The sequence below is a fragment of the Marmota marmota genome, unplaced genomic scaffold (genome assembly GCF_001458135.2).
Source record: "Marmota marmota marmota unplaced genomic scaffold, marMar, whole genome shotgun sequence".
Classification (NCBI taxonomy): Eukaryota; Metazoa; Chordata; class Mammalia; order Rodentia; family Sciuridae; genus Marmota; species Marmota marmota.
In genome coordinates this window covers 4,122,667-4,147,259 of record NW_026000119.1, presented here as the reverse complement: position 1 = coordinate 4,147,259, position 24,593 = coordinate 4,122,667, and the positions used below count along the sequence as shown (strand labels likewise).

General features: G+C 39.0%; 1 protein-coding gene and 1 long non-coding RNA gene across 3 annotated transcripts in view; one reads left to right on the top strand and one right to left on the bottom strand.

Annotated features, from left to right (window-relative positions):
* Rasgef1b (RasGEF domain family member 1B) overlaps positions 1–24,593 on the bottom strand; it is a 553,655-nt gene that overhangs the window by 220,115 nt on the left and 308,947 nt on the right. The window lies entirely within an intron of this gene.
* LOC125611070 lies at positions 538–24,502 on the top strand. Its single transcript, XR_007341194.1, has 4 exons — positions 538–787; positions 4,402–4,503; positions 7,398–7,541; positions 24,190–24,502. It is a non-coding gene; the product is annotated as an uncharacterized LOC125611070 (long non-coding RNA).

The following is a 24,593-nucleotide window of genomic DNA, read 5'->3' as shown; positions in this document are numbered from 1 at the left end:
GCCTGCTGGAGAAGGATGGGCTACAATTCTGGGTGGAAGAATTTAATTCAGGAAGGAAATTAACAGGAAGCCTGATTGTGGCCATACATCAAGTTGCTTTCTCCAATCTAGCTTAACCGGTAATGTAGCTGACATTTCTCTGTTATTACATATCATTGTAAACAGCTTTTTTGATGGCTGGATAAGACTAATAAGGGGGTTCATTCAATCATTTCTCTAGTGTTGACATTAGATGAACAATTTAGTATTCATTCTTTGACATTTGGTGACTGAAAGAATTCTGTATTGTATATGTTGATTAGGTTGGTTTGATTTCAGGAAAGGAGATTGAACCCATGCTCGATTTTGAGCTACATCCACAGCCCTTTTTTAATTTTTATTTTTGAGACAGGGTCTTGCTAAATTGCTGAGGTTGATCTCAAACTTGAGACCCTCCTGCCTCAGCCACCTCTGTGTGGCTGTGATTATAGGTGTGTGCCACCGTGCCTGGCTTTATTTTTTTTTAATTGCAGATTTTATTTTCAAAGGTGGCCACAATATTAATAATTTCTATCCCACATTTCTCATTTACCTGTGAGAGTACGATTTCCCCATCCAGTAATGGAATTTAATTCATTTCTCCTTGATTTTTAGGCAGGCCTGTGACACTTCAACCAATATGGTAAGATAGATACGGTGCTATGTGACGTAGCTTCTGCCCCATTTATTGGAGTACTTGTGCCTGGATCCCTGAGCCAGCAGGCAAGAGAGTCTGATTCCCCTGCAGCTCTGAGAACTGAGCCATATGGTAAGCCCATGAGTAGGTGCTACAGTTGGCATTGCTGAGTCAACTCTGCCCAGGTGCAAGGTGTGCCAGTGAAGAAATGCACATCATCAGATCATTCCAAGCCTTCGAATCTTTTCAGCCATTTCTGAACATGTGGGGCAAATATTAGCCACTCAGCCCGTGTTTTATTGGAATTTCTTATGCACAGAATAAGTGGGTAAGAAAGTGGCGACTGTTTTTGAGTGACCACATTTTGAGGTCACTTGTTATGCAAATTAGTAACTGGAATGGCAACTATTTTGTGCATTGCTTCTTACTTTTCTTTCCATAAACATTGACTGAGTATCTTGTATTTGCCAGGCAATGATCTAGGCTCCTACGGTTCAGAGGTCAGACACAATCCCTTCCCTTAGAATGCTCACAAGGATGTAGAGACATGATCAGAGTTGCCCTTTATGAAGATGTGTTGGGCAGAATTGGTGTAGAGTGGAGATCTGCCTGCACTGAGGTCAGCTGGGTAAGAAAACAGAAGTTCTGGCTAGATACACAAGTGGACTGATCTCTCTTTGATCCACAGCCACAGGATCATAATGTCTTATTCACAAATAGAGCTGATATTAGTGTCATTCTGAAAATGTGGTAGGTTGTCATAAATAGTTATCAATTGAATAAAATTAAAATATAAAAATTAAAACAAGGCACATTTTCTACAGATTGGTCCTTGCTATGGACCAATACCAGGTCTCCCCCAAATTTATGTTGACATCACAGAACCTCAAAATGTGACTGTGTTTGGAGATAAAACCTTTAAACAGGTTAATTAAGTTAAAATGAGTTCATATGGGTGAACCCTAATCCAATCTGACTGGTGTCCCCAATAAAAAGAAGATGAGGACACAGACATTCACACAGGAAAGACCATGTGAAGACACAGAGAAGATGGTTGTCTGCAAGCTAAGGAGATAGGCCTCAGAAGCAACCAACCCCACCTCAGACTTCAAGCCTCCAGAACTGTGAGAAAATAAATTTCTGTCCATCAAGCCACCCAGGCTGTAGTGTTTCCATAGCAGCCCCAGCAAACCAATGAGGTTGGCATAGGACTCCTTTCAGTTCCACCACGGAGGACTGTCACCACAAGAACAGCAGAAGTGGTGCAGGTGGTGGTGACAAGGTAGTGGGAAGGCTGTCGGGCTCTTCTCTTCTGCGGCCATCTTTCCTCAGAGGAAAGTGAAGTCAAGTAGCTATCAATACAGAGGCCAAATGAGATTCTACTTACATAGTACAACTTGCAATATACTCACCTTGTCCCCTGTCCTATCTGATTTATAACCTTATAATATCACTTTGCATCTGATTCATTGATATAAATATTGCTTGAACTTTAGCCCTGATAGTATGAGCCAATGGTGTTAGAAAAAGCAACATTTTTAAAAACATCTGAAGAAGATAACAATCGAATAATTAAAAAAATATGTATGTTAAATGTAAATTATCTGAGCAATTTTAAAGGAAAGACCTATGTGATGATCCAACTTTAAATGAAATAGTAGGAAAAATACCTAGGTATATCCCTAGTACTCAGTACGTGTTGAATGTTTGTTGAAGTAATCAATAAATGAATGCATGGTTGAAAGAATGAATATTTTTATCAGGGGTCAGCAAACATTTTCTGTGAAAGGTCAGATAGTCAGCAGTTGAGGTTTTGTGGGTCATATAACCATGTCTCTGCCATAGCCACTAAACTCTCCTGTGTGGCCCCCAAACAGCCATAGACGATGCATAAATGAACAGGTGAGGCTGTGTTCCACCAGGATTTTACAGCAGTCCACCAGGATTTTACAGTTTTGACCCACTAGCCATAGTTTGCCAACCCCTGGTGTAAGATATTCACTCCCTTGATCAAAATCTCCTTCTAGCATCCGTTGCCTATACCATTCTGAACCAGCCACCTTTTTGGGATCCAGTGTCCTCCATAGCATGAACCCTACAAGTATGTTCTCTTATTTCTTATGACTCTATGTAAATACTCTCCATTCTAATGAATAGAGCTGTTCTTTCTATGTTCCAAGTTCTCCCATTTCTTTACTTTGCTCATACAGTTTCTCAGTCTACTACAATCTTGTTTATCCTCAATTCCATTCTCGAATTCTGTCCTGAAATTGTCCTAGCTGATGTGAGCTTTCTCTCCTCTGTACCTTATAACTAGCATTTTCTCACTTGCTAATTGCACTTCTTAAACTTAGCCTCACATTAGAGTCATTGCAGCAATTTCTTATAATCTTCTATAAAACCATAAACTTCTCAAGAGCAGTCTATGTTCTTTTTGGCTGTGTACATCCTGCAATACTGTGAACATACTACAGACTCAAAAAAAAAAAAAAAACCTTTAGTGTTGCACTGAATGATACCATTTAAATGACCCAACAGTAAAAAGAGAGCACCAATAGGAATCTGTTCTCAATGGATCCCAAGAGTTAATGTGTCTGGAATATTTGTACAGGCTGCTTCTCTGTAGGGTCATTTATCTGGTAGGAATTAAAATAACTTTGTTTGCTACAGAACTTTAGGAATGCATTAGGGAACCAGAAGTCTTGGAGCCAGCTGTCCTTTTATTTAACTTTGATCCTCGAGCAACAAGCTAACTACCTCCTCCATTGTTGAGCTTCTGAACAGGTTAATAGGAGTTGAGAGAAAGCCTTGCTTACAGGTCACTTCCTTACGCAAGTGAGAAGTTCTGTTCAATTCAGACTATTTCCTGAATGCCTGCCTGAAATTCAGAAAGTACCATGAGAAATGGAAATATAAATAAGACATAAATTGGCCTGATATCCAGGAGTTAATAGTCTAGTCAGAGAGACAGACAGAAATCCAAGGTCTAAGATATAAAGCAGGCTGTGGTGAGGGTTGTAATAGAACATCCAGGGGATGATATCACTGACAAATGAGTTTTGATGGAGGCAGGATAGTCTGACCAGAGGCCTCATGGAGTAGGAATATGAGAGGGAACTTGGAAGAAAAACAGTGATAAAAACATGGATACTGTGATATCTTGGAGCTGCCAATGACCTCAGAAAACACTTGTTGGGAGCCGCCCTGGACAGGAGCTATGTACACACATTTAAGTCCTGAGTAAGAATGCATACCTACCTATGATCTGACTATTCCTCTCCTGGCTGTGTACTTAAAAGGAAAGAAAGCTTATGCTCATGTAGAGATTTACACACTAATGTTCTTAGAGACCTTCTTTGAAATAACCAAAAGGTGGAAACAACCCAAATGTCCATCACCATGTGACTAGAGAAAGAAGTTGTGGTATAGCTATAAAATAGAATACTAACTAGCAAGAAAAAAGGAACAAATGAGGACAAATGCAGAACATGAATGAGTCCTTAAGTAATAATAGTGAATGAAATAAGCCAGAACCCATCCCCCTCCAAAAAAGAGATGCTATAATTTGAATATTGAGGTTCCTATGGCCTATGTGGTAAAGGATAGTGCTATTGCAAAGTTGTGGAAAATTTTAAGAGGTGAGACCTAGTTAGAGGAAGTTAGGTCATTGAGAGAGTGCCCTAGATAGAGATAAGAGAACACTAGTCTCTCCTTCACACCCGCCTCTCTTGCTTCCTTACCATTAGATGAGTGGTTTTGCTCTGCCACATGCTCACACCATCAGGTGCTGCCTCATCACATGCCAAAAGAACAGAGCCAGTTGACCATGGGTTGAAAGCTTCAAGACTGTGAGTCAAAATAAACCTTTCTCTTTATGGGTTAATTATTTCAGGTATTTTGTTACAGTAATAGAAAATTGACTAACGCATACTATTATTCCATTTATGTACATTTCTAGATAATGCAATCTAATCTATAGTGACTCAAAGGGGATCAATGGTTGTCAAGAGATTAGAGGATGGGGAGGAGAGGACTTACAAAAGGACACAAGTAAACTTCTGAGAGTGATGGATATATTCACTATCTTGGTTGAGGAAATGGTTTCATGGGTGTATATGTAAGTCAAGATGTATACAGTTTTATGTAAAAAAAATTAACAAATTTCTATTAACGTTTAAATTGTGTATCTTTATAAATCAGTTATACCTCAATTTAAAAACGAAAGCTTTAGCCCAGGTATGGTGGTGCATAGCAGTAATCCTAGCAACTCAGGAGGCCAAGGCAGAAAGATGATAAGTTTGAGGCCAGCCTGGGAAACTTATCAAGACCCTATCTCAGAATAAAAAATTTAGAAAGCACTGGGGATACAGCTCAGTGGTAGAGTGCTTGCCTTGCATGCACAAAGCCCTGGGTTCAATCCCCAATACTGCAAAAAAAAAAAAAAAAGTTTTATCCAAGAAATGGAAAGAAAGAAAACATAAGTGAAATAAAGATTGCTACATTGCCAAATCCAAAAAAAAAAGTCCTGAGTAAGGAGGTACTGGACTGGTATTGCACCCATTGCAATAGAGGTGAACTTTACCTCACTTGGATAAGAATGGGGTTGAATTACACCCACCTGTTTGTTGCAATCTTACCCTTTTGCCCTTTTTTGGATAGAATGTTCCATGGATTAGCTCCCCCATTAATAAAACCCTGGTTCGAGGTGTACTCCTCCTCTTTCTTGCCTGCCTTGCCCCCCCTGTGGGAGCTGTGGCTGAGGTGTGGTCACTGAACCCAAAGAAAAGGTACTTTCTGTGTCTGTCTTTATTTATCAGCCCAAATTCACCTGGAATGATCCTGATTGATTTAGTCGCGTGTCCTGGTAAAAACTCATTTATCAGATGAGGAAGGCGAGATTCAGAAAGGAACTTGGGCCTAGTTAACGGTAGTGATCCACATGTTCCCCTTTATAACCAGCTATGTGCAACTTCAAATTCACATAAGAGGAAGAAGAGGCATTTTAGACTAGAATATCTTCATTCATAGGCATTTGTGACAAATGCCAGAGGCAGCAATTAGCAGTCTGACCACATAACAAGCCTAGGGCCATGGCGGCCCCTGTTGGAAGCCACTGCCTTTGGTAGTTATCAAGGGACCTGATTTAGCTGCTAGCAAAATTGCACCTGTGTCCTATAACTGATGTCCACAGAACCAGGCAATGGAACAAAAGCTTGCAGTGAGTTGGAGATAGATCAGAGTGAGCTGTAAACTCTGGGAAGGGAATCTTCTGGAAGGGTTCAACTTTGGTTCAAAAGAACAGGTCTCAAAAGCAACCAAAGGGGTAATGACTCACCCAAGAATTACAGGGTACAATCTATTGCAGGTGAAGGCATGGGTTTGCCTTCTCATAGCCTGTGCCTCCCTGCTTGCATCTGGGAAGGTATCCACAGGTGTGTGTCCCAACCCTCTCTCCCTCCTGCCCTGCACACACTCCTCACACATTAAATGCTATTGCCACCAAGGACAATGCGACTATTGCCAACTCAGAAAGTAAATTTCCCAGGTGAGGCAGAGAAGTAGCTAAGGCTCAAAAACAAAACAAACAAACAACAACAACAACAACAAAAGTTCTGTGACAGTTTAATTTAGGTTATTTCATTCCCTTCGTTCTCATCATCTATAGGGAATATACAACTGAATAATTAAGCAGTAAGTCTTTATTTATTTTAGATTCACAGAAGCAGCTGCATCCCACCCCCCTCAACCCCAAGAAACATGGACTTCATTAGGAACCATTTGCTTCTACCTGGTTCTCTCTCCTCTTTATTCCTCCAGCTCTGGAGCCCAACCAGTCTAAGCTGTCCATGGAATTATTTTGTTCCCTTACTAGTCTACTGAAAAAAGACATAATTTTCCCATTAAAATAAGAAAAAGAGTTGTCCCCAGACAGCAGAAACAGAAAATGATCATGGGGCTTTATCTCTTTTGAAAAAACTTACACTTGTTTTCCACACATGAAACTCCCCAAGTTAAAAGAGGGGTGACAGTCACATTAGACAAAGTCTATTCATGTTGATTTATTTTTCAATGATGGGTAAAAATGGTGTTTTTGAGAGGTTAACAAAGCACCATTTATTAATATTATCAATTTAATATAGTTTATATCATTTTACTGAGTACTCTGAAGGGTTATCAGGTAACACATTTTTTTTTCTAGCAAAAGTTAAATAGAATATGATAACTGAATATTAGGGCATAGATATAAGCAGCCTCAAGTCCAACTATTCATTTTACAGATAGGAAAACTGAGGTATAGAGAAACCAAAGGATTTGCACAGAGTTTGACTTCCAGGATAAAGCCACACAGCAGGTTGGAAAAGTCCTAGCAGAAATTCTCAGCTCAAGACTCTTTTTACTATGTACTTCTCTGTGTCTTTAATAGTAGCTCTGACAGGTGTTTACACACACACACACACACATACATATATGTGTGTGTGTGTATACAGATATATACACACACACCTACAGACACACAGATAGATATAGATATATATATATATTATTCATATATATGTGTAATACTCTTCAGAATAAAAAGTCCCTATAGATATCCTAGGAGAGTTAGAACACAGGCAACATTCCCTGTATGCAAGACAAGGCATATTTGGAGGAGGAGGAGGTGGAGAAGGGAAGAGCTCTCTGCTCCTATTCTGCCCCAGAGACTAGAAGGTCACTGGTCACACTCCTTTTTTCATTTCAGATCAAAGACTAGGCATCAGGAAGCCACTGATTACAGCTATTGGCTCGGCTACGGGCTTCATCTCTCAAAAAAGATTTGGAACAAAAAAAGGACTCAAAAAGCCCTATTAGCTTTTGCTTCTTTGTCTTGCACACAGAGGCTCAGGTAAGTTCATTTAAAATTCTGATTTCTGGGCTGGAAACATAACTCAGTGGTAGAACACTTGCCTAGCATGTGCAAAGCCTTGGGTTCAATCCCCAGCACCACAAAATAAATAAATAAAATAAAATTACAATTTCTGCTGATTGAAAATGTCACTCAGCCTCACAATGGAAATCTTGTTATTAAAGAACTCTAGTCTCTACCTGTCCCATGTCACAACTTGAAGAAACACTGTGGCCAAACAAGGGAGAAAACTGGGCAATGTCTATTGGTGCTGCATTCCTGGAGCAGAGGAACGCACTCACCAACACTGGAGCCTCATTTGGATATAAGTTAACTCATTGGATTTTCAGTTACCCTAGTTCATATAGATAGCTCACCTTATCAACTTGGTGATTTTAAACAAGCCAGAAAACTCCTGCTCTGTCCCTACCTTCCAGCCTTGCTCCTCTAGCACTGAAAATGCTTACAGAGGATTATTCAGCTGCCTGAGGATTGCTGAACTATCATTCTCTTGTTCCCAGGCTTAAAACCAAATAATCTTGGATTCTCTTCTTTACCATCAACCACACCCACTTCATTACTAAAACCTCCATGTTTTTCCTTTGACGCATCCTTCATTTGGATCTTCTCTCCATCTTACATCATCCTTGCATCCAACATTTAAGCCCACACATTGGTTATCACAACATTATTTAGCTGACCTCTCTAAACCTCCCCCATCCCAATTCCACCTGTACACTTATGCCAGGTATTATTTTGAATATACCGAGTCTCTGCTCATGATTATTACAAACAAAGGCAAATCATCTAATTTAGCTCTAAAGACTCTATCCTACCTCTGAAATCTTATTCACATTCTACTTTGTAGAATCTTCTGGTACAGACAGGAGTGCCTTCTTACTGAGTCATTGCCATGATGTTCATTCCTCTTCATGTCTTGACTCATAGGGCTCTGCTTGACAAGCTTTTTATCTAACATCTCTGAGCCTCAATTTCTTTTGCTGTAAAATGGAGACTATAATACTAGACAGGGTTTTGTTGAGGCTCAAATAAGAATAATTCATCTGCAAGTTCTTTCTAAATTGTTAGGCTCTGTAGAGTTCAGCTCTTTGTTAAACCTTGGCCTGAATTTACACCTGGCACCCCAACATTAGCCACAGAAACAATTCCACTACCGGTGAACAAATGTCTCTACCAAACATGATTGTTACTTATTTGAAAACAGAATTTCATTTTGTCACTGATCACCTAGAACTTTTGTTTTCTAACAAAACAGAAACGTGTGGTGGAGTGAGATTTGTTCAGCCACCTTTGTCTTTTCCAAGGCCATGTACAGAGTAGGTAACAAATATACATTTGTCAGTTGCTGCAGTCCAGCACTGAAAATGAGTTAGGGAGAGCCACAGAGTCTCAGCTCAACTTCCTATTAAAGAATAGCAACAGCAAAAATATACAGTGATTGTGAGAAAAGTCTGCAAAGTGCTAGAAATGCTTTGGGAAGCATTTGCCACAAATAGCAACTCCCTACTCCTGGGACATTGAAATTATGCTTTCCAAATGTTGAGCCGAAATACAAATCTTGCATTTTGCCATTTCTAAGCTCAGGAAAGGCAGAGGCTCTACAGAGGCAACCAAATGTCATGAAAGAGGGACTCTTAATGAGCAGGGTTCTGATTTAAGAGTCATGGAGACTCCTAAGGCGTTTTGTATGCTTTTCCATCCTTTCCCCCATCTCCTGCCAAACCCAGAGTAATAGTGTGTGTGTTTTAGCTGAAAAAGAAAGCAAGCCTCAGTAACATTCTCTAACAGTCCTTTGGCCATAAAACTATTATCTACAGTTAGCAAATCTTTGTGAGCTCATCCTTCTTCTAGATCACCCAATCACACACTCATCAGACACCGACTCTCCTTATCTTTCTCTCAGAGGCCCCCAGCTGCCATCTCTCTCACATGGAATCATCCCTCCCACACAAAGATGACACAACCCAAATTACCTACAACTGTTCACTTATGAAAAGCAACATGCACCTTGCAAATGGGAATAATAACCAGAGTAGCCTAGATTGAGAGAGTTATCTGAACATATGAAGTCATCCATAATGGACTTTAAGTCCAGTAAAACCTTTCTAAACAGATGAATTGTCTCTGTTAGTCTTGATTTCCTGAAGAACTAAGACACAATCTGTAAAAATTTAGCCTATCACCCAGCAAATTAGCAGGGATTTATTCTTTAATTGTTAACATGTGCATCAGGGGGGTGGCACTTGCCTGTAATCCCAGCCACTCCAGAAGCTGAGGCAGGAGGGTCATAAGTTTTTGGCTAGCCTCACTAAAAATAAATAAACAAACAGACAAACAAACATATAAATAAAGGCTGGGGAATTGTTACAGTTCACTGTTGGAAGTGGTGTGACCAGAAGGTCACTGTCAGATATTGTGGGCAAGAGTGTAAAAGTGAAAAACTCTTTTGGAAAAGTATCAGGTGAAATGTTTCAAAGGCCTCAAAAACTATTTTTATCCTTTAATTCAGCAATCCTACATCTAGACATATAGAGATATAAAACCAAAATATAGAAAAAATACCTCATGCCTCAAATGCATTTAATCCTAATTATTATACTTAAACACAAATGTCCAACAATATGGGACTAAGTATAGACATTATACTATTATATCTAATAAACAGGAGTTGTAGCTATAGCCCTCATCATGAAAAAGAGGGACCCATGAGTCAATTGCAAAACACATTTACTCTGATGGCTGATGAATCACACACCTAAAATCCCAAACAAAGCTAAACTGCTTTATTTGTTTCTGATTCAAATGATATGAAGATCTGGTGAAATGAGATTTGTCCCACCTCCCTTGTCCTTTTCAAGCTCTAACACAAAGTAGACAAATACTGGTTTCTTAATTGCTTTAGCTGGTCACTGAAAATGAATAAGGAAGAAGGGCAGAATCTCACCACAGAAACTTTACTGTTAAGAAAAATAAGTGATGACAGAGCATACATCAAGGGGTAGGGATTTAAGACAGGCATCCTAGGTTATTCAGTTCACTTTCAAGTTCAATGCCCACAAGAATTTAATTCTTGGCCCTTGAGGCATCATACTGGCTTTAGTGGGGGAAAATATTACATCTGTCAAAGCACTGTGATATATAACCTTCTGTTAACATATTTTTAAATATTTTGCTATAATAAAGGATTACCCTTCTCTTTTGCAGTGTAAATTAATGTTACAGAGGCCCTCTTCTTTGAAATTTACTCTAGGGTTCAAAAACTATAGGAATGGAACTTGAAGGTGAGTGGAAAAACTCATCCCACTGCAGAGTATTATACAGTAATTAAACTAGACAGAAAAAGGCAATGCAAGATTATAAATGGTAATATATATGACTTTTTATTATTTGTTATTTCTACTTTTCAATTATTTTTTAAAAAAATTTCTACAAAGAGCAAATGTCATTTTACAATTTAAAAACTCTAAAAGAAAATTACTTCCCCCCCCCCTCGTTCTAGGGATCAAACTCAGGGCCTCACACATGCTAGGCAAATGCATGAACACTGAGCCATACCCCTAACCCCTGGAAAATACATTTTTAACTATTCTTATTAACAATTTAATTTTTAGCAGCAAAACCCTTACACAAGACTTCTTTCTTTATATCAGCAAACTATTTAGTACTATCTCTTTCCATATCCCAAGCAGAGATAAAAAAAATGAAGAAAAGGGATCAGAATTAGGTAGAAGCCATGAAGCTATTAGAATAATCCAGAAAAAGATGATAAAGGTGTGACCCATGGCAGAGTGAAGAGAAAAGCAGGCAGTGAGGACTTGAATGATAGGCAGAGGTAAAACCACAGTGTGTACAGGCTGTGACTAGGAGTCTGTGGGGGTAAAGGATAAGTAAGAACTGAAGAGTGACTTCAGGTTTGTAGGTTTAACTTAACACTCCTATGCTGAGGTAAGTAACTAAGTCAAGTAAATAAGAAAAGGGGTAGGTTTGGTAGAGAAGGGAGGTGGAGGAAAGGAACTTATTCTGGGCATATGGAATCTGCATCCACAACTAATGTTCCCACAGTAGTGTCTAATATTTAGAACGAAGTATGGTGCTAGAACCCAGAAAGATTAAGGAACAGAAAGTGACAATGGGCACAGAGGTACTGTCAAAATAAAGGACAGAGTCCAGGCACAGTGGCGCACACCTGTAATCCTAGCAAATTGGGAAACTAAGTCTGAGGATCACAAGTTCAAAGTCAGCCTCAGCAACTTAGAGAGGCTTTAAGTAACTTAGTGAGACCCTGTCTTAAAATAACATAAATAATAATAATAATACATTTTAAGGGCTGGGGATGTGGCTCATTGGTTAAGTGCCCCTGGGTTTAATCTCTGGTACCAAAAAACCAAAACAATAATAATAATTTAAAGAATAAATAAAGTACAGAGGATGAAGACAGCTTCCTGACCATCTTCCCTGGTTCCACATCAGCCTTCCCCATCCCCGCCCTATTCAGTTTTCCATGTTGAAAATACACTGAAACTCTTACTATTTAATGCCCCTGCTTAGAACCCTTCAATGTACCCAATCTCTTTAGCAGCCAGAGAAATGTCAATGAAAGGACAATGAGATTCTATTTTTTGCCTGCTAGACTGGAAAAAATTAAAGATTGATAATATCCACTGCTGGTAAGCACATGGGGAAATGAGCACTCATATATTTCTGATAGGAGTGCAAATTGCTATGGTATTTTGGGATATCTATTACCATTTTCAAACCTCATGACTTATGATCCAACAATCCTGCCAAAAGAATCTTTTAGAAACAAAAGCAACAGTACTAAAGGATATTTGTACAATAGTCTTTATTGTTACTTGTAATGGTAAAAACTTAGAAACAACCTGATGCCTACTACAAATATAATATTCAAAAAACTGGCAGCTGTCAAAAATTAATAATAATATCTATATGTGTTTGAATTTAGATCAAAAAAGAAATCTATAATAGGTTCAGTGAAAAAATAGGTTCTATATGATCCGATTTAAAAGTGACATCTCATCATAGCTAATATAGAAGCATATCATAATAGCAGTAACTAATATGAGTGTAGTGCTTATTTTGTAACAAGTGTTACTTTAAGTGAGTGCTACACATTTTATATAACAACCTCATAAGACAGATATAAGACTGTCATTCCTCATCTTACAGATAAGGAAATTGAAGCCAAAATAGGTTAAGTAACTTGAGCAAGGTCACATAATTGACAAGTAGCAGGCAGGATTTATACCAGGTAGCCTGGCTTAAAGCCTGCATGCTGTCTCTAGATTATTCTTCTATACATATTACCAGAAAAGGATTAGGTTGGAGATAATGATGACGATGAATATGATGATGATGAGTGGTACTAGGAATTGAAGCCTAGGATGCTTAACCACTGAGCCACATTCCCCAGCCCTTTTTAAATTTTATTTTGAGACAGGGTATCACTAAGTTATTTAGGCCCTCACTAAATTTCCAAGGCTGGCCTTAAACTTGCAATTCTTCTGTCTCAGCCAAATGAGACTTTGGGATTATAGACAGGCATCATCCCTCCAGCAATTTGTTTCTTTATACCACTGTATTATCAGACATGTTAAAACACAAGCTAATTCTAAAATTAAAAAGAACTTTGGTAGAAGCATTTGGGGAAAGAGATCCCAAGGACTCCCCATTGTCCAGACAACAAAAGTCCATACTTCTTCCCAGTATCATAGAGGACCATTTTTTCTAAAATACTAGGTAACTGAAGGCTAAGGTCTAGCCAGCTGGAGATTCAACTGCTATGTGGCTTAGAACTTTTATAACAGAAAGTGCCAATCCCTGTTCATAAAAATCCATAAAAGACTCTGGGGGTGTGGTCTTCTAGAGGGAGACTTGGCAAGAGGGGAGCAGAGATTACCAATCACAGTGTGTTTCAGAGCCTGATGGTGCCTCAGAGAAGAAATCCATTATTAGCCAATACAAAGGGCACTGCCTTGTCAGGACTGACAGGGAGCAGACCAAATGTAACAAAGCCCTGGTGTCTTATTTATGTGAGCTCACAGCTGCTGAGGATGGGCCTCCTGTTCCCCTGAGCTGGCAAGCCTCTAGGAAGTCATTCTCAGGCCAGCTGGGCTTTGGTCATCTGCAGCCAGGGGTGCAAGCATGGCCCCACAGTGAATACCCAGAATGCACTTCCTCCAGCTCTCACAGCACCAGCTCCCTCCCTGCCTTCAACCTAAGGCTCAAAGGCCCTTGCTGGAGAATTCCCCACTGGGAAAGAGCAGCCTCCTGCTCTCTCTTTTCACCTGGTCATTCTTCCTAGCAGCACTTGCCCTACCTGATTCAGAGTTTTGGTTTGGATCTAGAGTGTCCCCCAAATTCCACGTGCTGAAGGCTTGGTTACAGCCTGTGGCACTGTTGAGAGGTGGTGGAACCTCTAGGGGGTAGGGCCTGGTGGAAGGAAATTAGGTCACTGGGGGCCCCCACCCCCTGCTTCCCAGAAGCCATGAGGTGAGCAGCTTTACTTGACCACACCACACACTCCCCGCCATGATGTTCAGCCTCACCACAGGCCCAAAAGAAGTGGAGCCAGCTGACCAGCTGACACCTCTGAAACCCCGAGCTGAAATAAACAGTTCCTCCACTTCAGTTTTTTAATCTCAGACATTTTGTCACAATCAGGGAAAGCTGACTAACAAGTACAGCATAGAGGTTTATTTAGCCCACCAACAACCACCTTTGTGCAGGGCTGCCATGTACCCTCTGTAAATGGCACCCACTTGCATCATGTAGCAGGGTGAATGGGCTCCCACGAGAGAGTAGAAGCTCATGAGAGCAGAGCCTTGTCTTGCTGAAAGGCACAAAGTAAGGACCCACTGCATAATTGTTGAAGGGATGAGCGCACTAAGTCCCATCATTACTTTCCTGCTAGACCCTAGTGGAAGTTTCTCCAGACTTTCTCTTTTCAATCTAGGCTTTCTCAGTTTGGGATATCAAGACATATGGAGACATATTACATGACAAGAATCTTTCTTTTTATTAACAACTTTTAATAATAACTGAAACATAATGCCATTCTTTCTCAAGTGCATTTCAATAGGCTTAAGTTGAGTGGGCAAGGGAAAGAACTGTATAATGTTCATAACAGAATAGCCAATAGGAATACATACATTTATCTTGAGTCTTTACTCAAGGATTGATAGGGGAAGATACTTTTAATGTTTAAAGACCAGTTTAACAAGAAAGAAAATATCTGTTTCTCTCAGAGGTGATTCATTTCTCAACTACCCTAAATACACAGAGAATAGAAGGAATTGGTTTCCAGCAATTGCTATTAGAAATAGAAGGTTAGAGGCATGTCCTCAGGCCACTGTCACTCTGCTTATTCAGAAATCTGCAGGACCAGCTTTTCTCCAGAGTGATTTGAACTGTTTAATGCATCGGTTGCCATTTTTCTTTCTCCTTTGTAATTTTCTGATCATTTTCTGATTAATAAGTTCCCATAGGGCTTCAAATTCTCTTTTGGAGCAGCACTGGTCCCCACCCCCATCTCTAGATGGCCAGACAGAAGAGGCTTTGTGAATTTATGGGGAGCTTCTGCTATAGGAAGCCCTCACTAAGCTGATACTGAACACTTTAGTTTTAAACCACTCATCACCTAAGATCTCCATGAAAGAGATTCCATGAAGGGTTTCAACAGAGGTCAGAAAACGGGGGGCCTAGTCTGAGTTGGGGTTGAAGAGGGTGCACTTGTTGCACTTGAAGGATATCTTTCATTAAAGATTGAAATACAATTTACTGTTGGGAACAGCTGCATATAGGCAGCCCTCCTTTGGTGAACAGGGAACAAAGAACTACACAGGCATGAAACTAATTTATCTTCCCCATAATATTAACTGTTCCATTGGTTTTGCAAGTAGATTTATTGAATACATAAGCCCTGAAACATTCCTTTTACAGACTCATAAAAATGTCAGCAGCATCTCCCTTCTTTCTTGTTGTTGCTATCAGGCAGCTCCTTTGGTTGGCAAATGATGCCAGTGGGACCCAGGCCACACATCTGATGTCATACATGTCAATTTGGTTCAGACAGAAATTGTTCAGTGATCTCAAACAATATCAGCCATGCTAGCGATGGTGTCACAAATGAGGGGTGAAAGACTAGAGAGATGGTGCAAATCCATCACTGCTGCACTCATACACATACACCCCCATACAAACACACACACAGACACACACACAGACACACACACACACACACCCCACACAGAGTATATCATTCAAAGCTTGGCCTCCTAATAAGAAGGACCAGAGAAATCAACTTATCTATGAAAGCCTGTTTTATGTAAGTGCTAGAGCTTAGGAAATCTGGTGATTCTGGATATGAGCTACATAAAACACAAGGGCAGATTTTCAAATATTACTGAAAATGTTTATTTTCTTGCTATGCATAGTTTTTGTTTGTTTGCATCCCTACTTGTTTGTCTGGGTCTAGCTTGATTTCTTTTAGGCTCAGATTTCTCTCCTGAACTTCAGAATCATATACCACCTATTATTACCTAAGCATCTCTACCTATAGGTCTCAAGATACCTTGTTCACGAATTGTCCTGAACCATACTCTTTCCTGGCTTCTCAAATCTGCTTTTCCTCTTTATAGTGAGTATACCAGGGGGAGTGTTTTCTAAAACAGAAACCAGGTGTCAACCTTGGATGTCAACCTTCTGCCTCCCATGAATGTCTCACCTCCATTCTATTGAGTATTGAAGAGTACATAGTGGTAATTAAGGATTTAAAACCTGCCTCTGCCTCTTACTACCTGTGTGTCCTAGCTGGTTACTAACTAGTCAGCTACACACCTGGTAACTTAATTACTCTGTATGGTGGAAAGTATCTGCTCTGGGACTCAGTTTTTTTTTCAGTGGATAATAATAATAATACCACCAACCACATGATTGTTGTGAATGTTGAGAACAGTGCCTGACAATGCCGGGCACTGGGCGAATGCTGGCTACTATGAATTACATCTTTCACACCCAGCCTTTCTCCTCCAGTCTCACTGCCACTACTCCTCCACCTCCACACCAGTCTCTTTAGTTCAGACTTCAACTGTACCTCCTCTTTGGCGTTGTCAAATGACTGCCCCAATGATCTCTCTAGGCTTATCCCGAGGTAGGGTAACTGGGTGCTACAAATCTATGCTTGGAAACCTGAGGGTGAGAGAGGAGCCCCAAAAGCTTCATCCTTCTCTTTTCTGAATGTAATTAAAGTTCAGTTTTGACATTCCTGTCTTAAACTATATCCTGCAAAGCCCCAAATTTTGCCAACAGCACAATCCTCTTTCAAGTGCAAATTCCTTTGGCAGCCCCTCTATTAGTGGATTTGCCCTCTTCCTATAGCCCCAATCTTTTAGGAGCTGCCACATATCCAACAATGAACTAATTAAGGTCAGAGTCTATATCCTTTATCTTTATACCTCCCAGATAGTGCCAGACATCTAGTAGGTTTCCAAATGGTGCTTGTTGGATGGCTGGTTGGATGGGCACTCTCTGTAGAGCCAGGTTAATATACATTATTTGACAATAAAGCAAGGTGAAGCTGAGGGCCAGAGTAATATCAAAAGTATTCTGCTTCCTAACCCTCTGTACATTGCTTATTCACACACTTCTCTGAAAAAGGAACATACTTGTAATCCCCACCTTGTAACACAATAGGTCATATCATACAACCTGTATTCAGTATCTCAGGAAGACTAGAGGTGGGTTTATTAATGTTTATCAGGGAAGTGATCATGGAGGTGCAGGGAGTAGCAGCACATTTGTGCATCCAGAAAATAATTATTGGAAACCTGTTCTGCACCTGGCAATGCCCTCATGGGGCCCCTGGGCTTCTGAGCTGTGCAACTCAAGGAGGTGTTTACTACTGAGGAAGGTAAGGGTTAAGGCCCAGACTAGTCATAAACAGCATAACACGATATTTGGAAAGTCTGATTCCTTTTGGTAAAGTAGTTTTCTTTGAATGGAATTTTTCATTGTTATTTCTTCTGACAGTTTGTTGATCACAAAACATCCCTCTCAGTTTACATGATACTTCAAATTTGAATAGTCTGACTTTTCTCTTTCAGTCTCAGAAAGACACACACATATCTTTCTGAGCACTACAACCAGGTAATTAAGAAAAATGGAGTGTCAGATACCATAGAGGAGGTATCCATCTTTGAGGGGAAACCAGCTTGCTTTCTGTCTTGGAAAATTGGGTATTCACGGGAATAAAGCTTCAGTTAATGTTCTAGGTCCTAAACTGTCATTGACTCATGTGACCTTTGGTGGATTGAGTGTCTCCTTTGGGCCTCAGTTCCTTCTGCCTAATAAGTAATTGATATTCCCACCCCAGGGCTACTATAAACAAGAGGCCACCTGCCCCTTTAGACTGATCACCTACATCAGGGAGAAAATTCAAAGACTTGGTTTAGAAATGCCTAGGAGTTTGAAAGGACCTAAGACTGTAGGGAAAAGATTATCTTTTCTGTTTTTTAATTTTTTAAATTAATTTATTTATTCTAATTTGTTATACATGACAGCAGAATGTATTTCAATTCATAGTACACACATAGAGCGCAATTTTTCATGTCTCTGGTTGTCCACACAGTAGAGTCACACCATTTGTGTCTTCATACATGTACTTAGGGTAATAATGTCCATCTCATTCCACCCTTTTCTTTAAAGACCTCTTGGTTTCTGGTGGGGAAAGAAGAACCCTCCTTCTTCCATTCTTGCCGATGTCTTTCTTGGCCTGAATTCTGAGTATTTTAAATAAAATACTGCCCCAGCACACACGCTCATACAATTACTATTCATTAATTCCCTAAAGCAGTGTTTCTCAGCCATTTTTTCTATATCAACCCTAACATATCTCCTAATCACTACTCCCTCTGGCGAAATTTTAATACCACAGAGACATTGCATTTCTGTTTATCTACTGTATGTATGCCCATACTTTATACATAAAAAGAGTAAGATTTTTCTTTACCCCCCAAGAGCAGATTTTTACCCCTTTGAAGGTGCTATGTCCCTCAGTGAGGATATGTGGTCCAGAGAAGGCAATTAATGCTTTTAAACTAAATCTTACATTGTGTATATCTTAATTTTGGTTTCATTTATAATAAAGCTGTTCAATTTGCTCAGACCTACTCTTCATTGGTAGAAATACACTTTTTCTTCTGGAAATGCTGAGCTATTGCATGGGGGCATTGCTCTCCTAGCAATGGGGAAGGGTGTTTAGGGAGGTCCTCAGCTTTCAGTGCTCACAGGGAATTATTGCCTCACCCAAGGTCACGTTCTTTCCCAGGTAGCCAGCATTGATGACTGATCCACGTGGGCCACAGAAGTGACTCCCTGCAATCCCAACTTAGGGCAACTCTCAAGGACTATCCCAGTTCAAAGCACCCATATGGTTGGCTAAGGCCATCTGACCATCTCCCAGCTTCTCCCTCTGGCCAAAATTTTAATCTCAAGAGAACTCCCTAATAAACTTCCTACATGCCAATCTCCATTTGAATTTGTTTTGGGGGAAACCAAACCAAGGCATTTGCACAAGCACTTCTATTTTCCTACATTTGTCCCATCCTCTCTTAACATTCATTCTCCTGCACTTTATTCTTTACTTCTTTCTAGTCCTTTTCTGTAACATCTTGACAATCCCCACTGTATTCTATATGATCTATCCATCAACTTCTCCTTGTTTTAAAGCTATAGTCTTTGAAGTACTCAAACTCATAGAAAGTTTGAAAACTGTCCAATAATATGGGAGGAAAATATTGGAATTTCTACTTATATTTATTTTTGATGGAAATATCAAAGAAGAAATTAAGCTTGACAAATATTAAATACACAAATGGGAGTCACAGACTCAAATGCTTGGCCCTGTAATCAAAGTTAAATAGGAGGCATGGAAAGCAAGGTGTCTTGAGAATCAACGGAAGCACAGATAAGCCCATAGTGCATCCCGAGCCACTGAGTTCCTTTCAACATCAAGAAAGTATGTATCTGATTAAGCAGATTTATGAGTTATTTTATCCTAAGTAGTAGAATCATTACAGTATTTTCAATGGAATGGTAGTATCTATGAAATTCCTGTACTCCACAGAGGTTCATTGCATTTCTCATGGAAGTATTGAAGAAACATGAAATTTATAGATGCTTTTCATATCATTTTACCAAAATACAAGTGTTCCAATTTTCTGATCCTTTATGTAATATGAAATTACCAACCCTGCTAGGTATCTAGAAGGTTTCTTTTTTTCCAAGACAATAAATCCTCTGATTAACTTCTTAGATATTTAATTTACTTCTTTTTAATCTATCTTTTTATGAGAGAGGAGTGTTTTAACAGTGAGTCAAAAATTACTTTTAAAAAAAAGAGAGAACATTTTGAAAACAGATGTTTGGAAATTTCCATGATTTCATGATCTTGTTGCCCCCAAACACTATCTCACTTAAAATATTCTCTTATCTGCTTTTTTAGAGACTTGGATCTATTTTTAAATCTTCTAAATAAAGACATTCAGTGGAGTTTGAGAATGTTTGTTAAAGGTATATGGACTTGATATCATCCAATTAATTGATAAAAGCAACTAATTGATAAGGTGGTGGAGGTGAAGAATTTTTAGCTGAAAGTGATAAAAATTATTTGCATAATTAGTAAATGGGATTAGAAAATAAAAGGATAAACTCTTTTAGAAAGCAAATCCAAAGATATACTTCTTCTTTTGGGCTCTGCAAATTCTTGTGAGCTATGTTTTTCAGCTACAATGTCCATTTGAATAAGATATCTAAAGAAACTGAACTTTGAACCAACTCTTCAATAAAGTATTTACAAATTTCTTTAACAAAGTGTTAAACCAAGATTTCACACTAATTAAAATATTGATTCACATTGACTTCACTAAAATATAATACCTATTAGAAGTAAAACATCTTTTGCCACAAATAATATAAAATTACACATATTATTTATTTTCCTTTCTAGTGCTTAATTTTTAATTTTTACCTTATATGTCTTATAATGTATAATGATATACTGGCATAAAGTTAGGTGCAAATATTTATGAGCAAACATACTTTGATGTATTCAAAATATTTTACTGATAGGTACAAAAAGAAAAAAAAAACATGGGGATTAATTTCTACCTAGATTAATTTCTTGTGGCTATTGGAACAAATAAGTGCAAAGGAGATGACATAAAAGAACAGAAGTTTATTCTTTCACAATTCTAGAGTCCAAAAGCAGTAACCCTGTGCCGAAATCAAGGTGTTAGCAAGGACTTTCTCCCTTCAAATGTTCAAGGGAAAATCCTTCCTTGCTTCTTTCAATTGCAGGTGGCTGCTGACATCCTTGGCTTGTGGTCAATATCACTCTAGTCTTCAAGACCAGCATCTTCACACTTCTCTCTGCTTGGTCTTCACATTGCCTTCCCTCTGTGTTAAAACCTCTTTCTAATAAGAATATATGTGATTGCATTTAGGGCTAACTAGTAATCCAGGACAATCTCCACATCTCAAGAGATTTTTTTTTTCTTTTGCTGTGTAAGGTAACAATAGTCAAGCTTCTAAGATTAGGACATGGATGTTTGAGGGACAGGGCATTTTCCATCCTACCATGCTGCTCTATTTCAAGGTTCCTCAACTCTGCTGGACTTGAGAATCACATTAGGAGCCTGCTGAACATGTAACAAGATTCTGACTCACTTAGACTTAGATTCTGATTTAGCAAGGCTGAGATTGGAGGCGGGTCTAAGAAATTGAGTTTTTAAAACAACACTAGCTAATTCTGATGAAGAATTTTGATTCTTTGAAAGACATTGTTTTAAAGTACTGTTTCCCATCCTTATTGTCCATTAATTCTACCACAGTTGAAACAATTTTCTATCTGTTGTGTTTATTTTAAAAATGATAATTTCCTTTCACCCACTTACAAAGCACTTATAGCAGCACTTGTCTGAGTTATTTACAAATATTAACATTTAGCTCTTGTAATTATGCTGTGATGTGGCCATTGTTATGGTTATTTTACATTTTTCAAAGGAAACTGAAGACAAAGTGTTAAATAACTTGCCCCAATCCACTTACTAGTAAGGACCAGAGTATAGAGTTGCACCATCCTGGTCTCTTCCTACTGTGTGAGAACCATTCATCTTACTAAACTTTTCAGCCTACTTGAAAAAAAATTTCCAAATGAAGTTTCAGTACAGTGTGAAACTATTTTTTAAGAATGCAAAAGTGTATCCCTCCAAATCTCTGTAATTATCTGGAATGTTTAAAAGTGGTCCTTAAAGCTAAGCTTTGATATTGACTAGGATTTTTATGGGACATCTGGTAAAAGTGAAGACTGTCCCATTATTATAAATAAATCCCAGAAATATTGATTCTATAAAAAGTTCTTGATATGTTTTGTTTACACTTGAGTTAAAACCAAAGCTAGATTAAACATGACTGAGAACAATGAACCACATCATGTCGAATATCACTCAGGTATGTACAAATGTTAACAGCTGTCTCCAGAGTTCTTTTTTAAAAAATTCTTTATTTATTTGTTCTTATTAGTTATACATGACAGCAGAATGCATTTTGATTCATAGTATACAAATAGAGCACAGCTTTTCATTTCTCTGGTTGTACACAAAGTAGAGTCACACTATTTGTGTCTTCATACATGTCCCTAGGGTAATGATGTCCATGTCTGTCGAGGGCTAGCCATGGGCTGTGTGTGTGAGTTATGCGCATTTGAGCATATGGGACTCCTCCTATATGCTCAAATGTGTATGGGTGTAACTCACCAAGATGTTAATCAATCTACTGACCACAAGACATCATGAAGCTAGACTTAACCCCCCGAAACCTGACCCCTTGCCTTATTTGGAAAGAAGATTCCATCAAACCGCCCTTTGTGCTCCCCCTAAAAAATAAAGAATCCAGGTGAAAGCTCTGTCTTTTCAACAGACCCCTAAGGCTGAGAGCCATCCCGGATTTTGAACAGGTATTTCTGTGTGCTTGCATGCTTTCTTCACCATTTTCTCAGTGATTGATGCAGTCAAATTTTGTGAACCCAGCAAAGGTCGCCAAACAGGTAGTTGGCAATACATCTTATTCCACCATCTTTTCTATTTCCACGTCCCCTCCCTTCCCCTCCCTTCCCTTTGTCCTATCCAAAGTCCCTCCATTCCTCCCAGGCTCTCTGCTCTCATTATAGATCTGCTCATCCACTTATCAATAAAACTTTTGGCCTTTGGTTTTTTGGAATTGGCTTACTTCACTTAGCATGATAGTCTTCAGCTCCATCCATTTACCTGCAAATGCCATGGTTTTATTCTCTTTTAATGATGAGTAAAATTCCAGTGTGTATATACACCACAGTTTCTTTATCCATTCATATATTGAAGGACATCTAGGTTGGTTCCTGATTTAGCTACTGTGAATTGAGCTGCTATAAACATTGATGCCACTGTATCACTGTAGTATGCTGTTGTTGTTGTTTTTTTTTTTAAGAGAGAGAGAAAGAAAGAGAGAGAGAGAAATTTTTTTAATATTTGTTTTTCAGTTTTCAGTGGACACAACATTTTTTTTTTTTATGTGGTGTTGAGGATCGAACCCAGAGCCCCACACATGCCAGGCTAGCGCGTTACCACTTGAGCCACATCCCCAGCCCCCAGTTTTTTAGGATGCAGTATGCTGTTTTTAAGTCCTTTGGGTACAGAGTTCTTGATTCAGTAGGTGTATGGTAGGCCCAAGAGTTTGCATTTTAACAGATTCTCATGGAATGCTGATGTACCTGGTCCCAAGGGACCACTTTGAGAACCACTGTGGTGACCATCTACTGAGGCCCACTAGGTCAGAGACAGTAGTTCAGGTGTACAATATGCACAAAACAAGTCCCAGTGCTTGAGGAAAAAAAGATTTGTAATACAGATCATTTTAATATGCAATAAATGGCAGATGATCTAGTATTCTGTAATCCAGATTTCCCAATAGTTCAAGTTTGGTCAAAGGTAAAGTAACACAGGGCATCCTTACAATCTTGATTAAACATGATTGAGGCAGATTGTTAGGATTGGTTTTCTTAACTCTACAAGTGGATCTATCATTAACTCTGAAATCTCTGAAGAAATAAAAAGTGAAAAGAAAATCTTAAATTAACCTATCATCAACTACTGAGTATACAACAAGTTTGTCCAACATTATGAGCTCATCATTACACACACCCGAAATAAAATAGCTACACACTAAACTGAATGATTTCCATCAGAAACATGATCAGGCAGGCATCACATGGTGGCCCACATCTGTGCTGGCTCCTGTACAGATCAGCATCAGACACTCCCCAGGCTACTCCAGATAAAGCTCTTGTGGAAGATGAGGCTGATGGCGTGCCCGCAAGCAGTCAGCCTTGCCACTCAGGGTTCACTCTGCACTTTGATCTTGCAGCCAATGTTCCAAAAGCATATGCACCTGGCTAGGTTTGAGTTTACAAGATTTCTAACAGTTTGAAGTCTCCTAACTCTCCTTTTTTCAGTTTTTTTGATATGGCAAATACCGTTAATATTATTTACCAATACATATATTCTCTTTTCCCCAGGGCCATGATTCCTAAACTACTTTTAGCTTCTCTCATACTGGGCGTGGTTGGATGACCAAATTCTAGGCAATAAAATTATGTGGATTCCTCCATTCCTGACACACACAACTCAATTCATAAAAGTCACTTCCTTTCCCATCTGTGAACAAGACATCAAGGATCTATGAAAGGGTATATCCAGAAGATGCAAGGAATCTGGGTCTCACTCCTCCCATCTGGACAAGAAATAAATTTTTTATGGTGTTAAACCACTGAATTGTGGGGATTGTTTCACACAGCAGCTAGCCTATCTTCTTGTTATTAATCAGAGAGTAAAAATTTTAGAGAAAGTGAGGAATAAGATTTAAGTTACATATATGTGTGTGTGTGTGTGTGTGTGTGTATGTGTGTAAAGTTTCATGTAG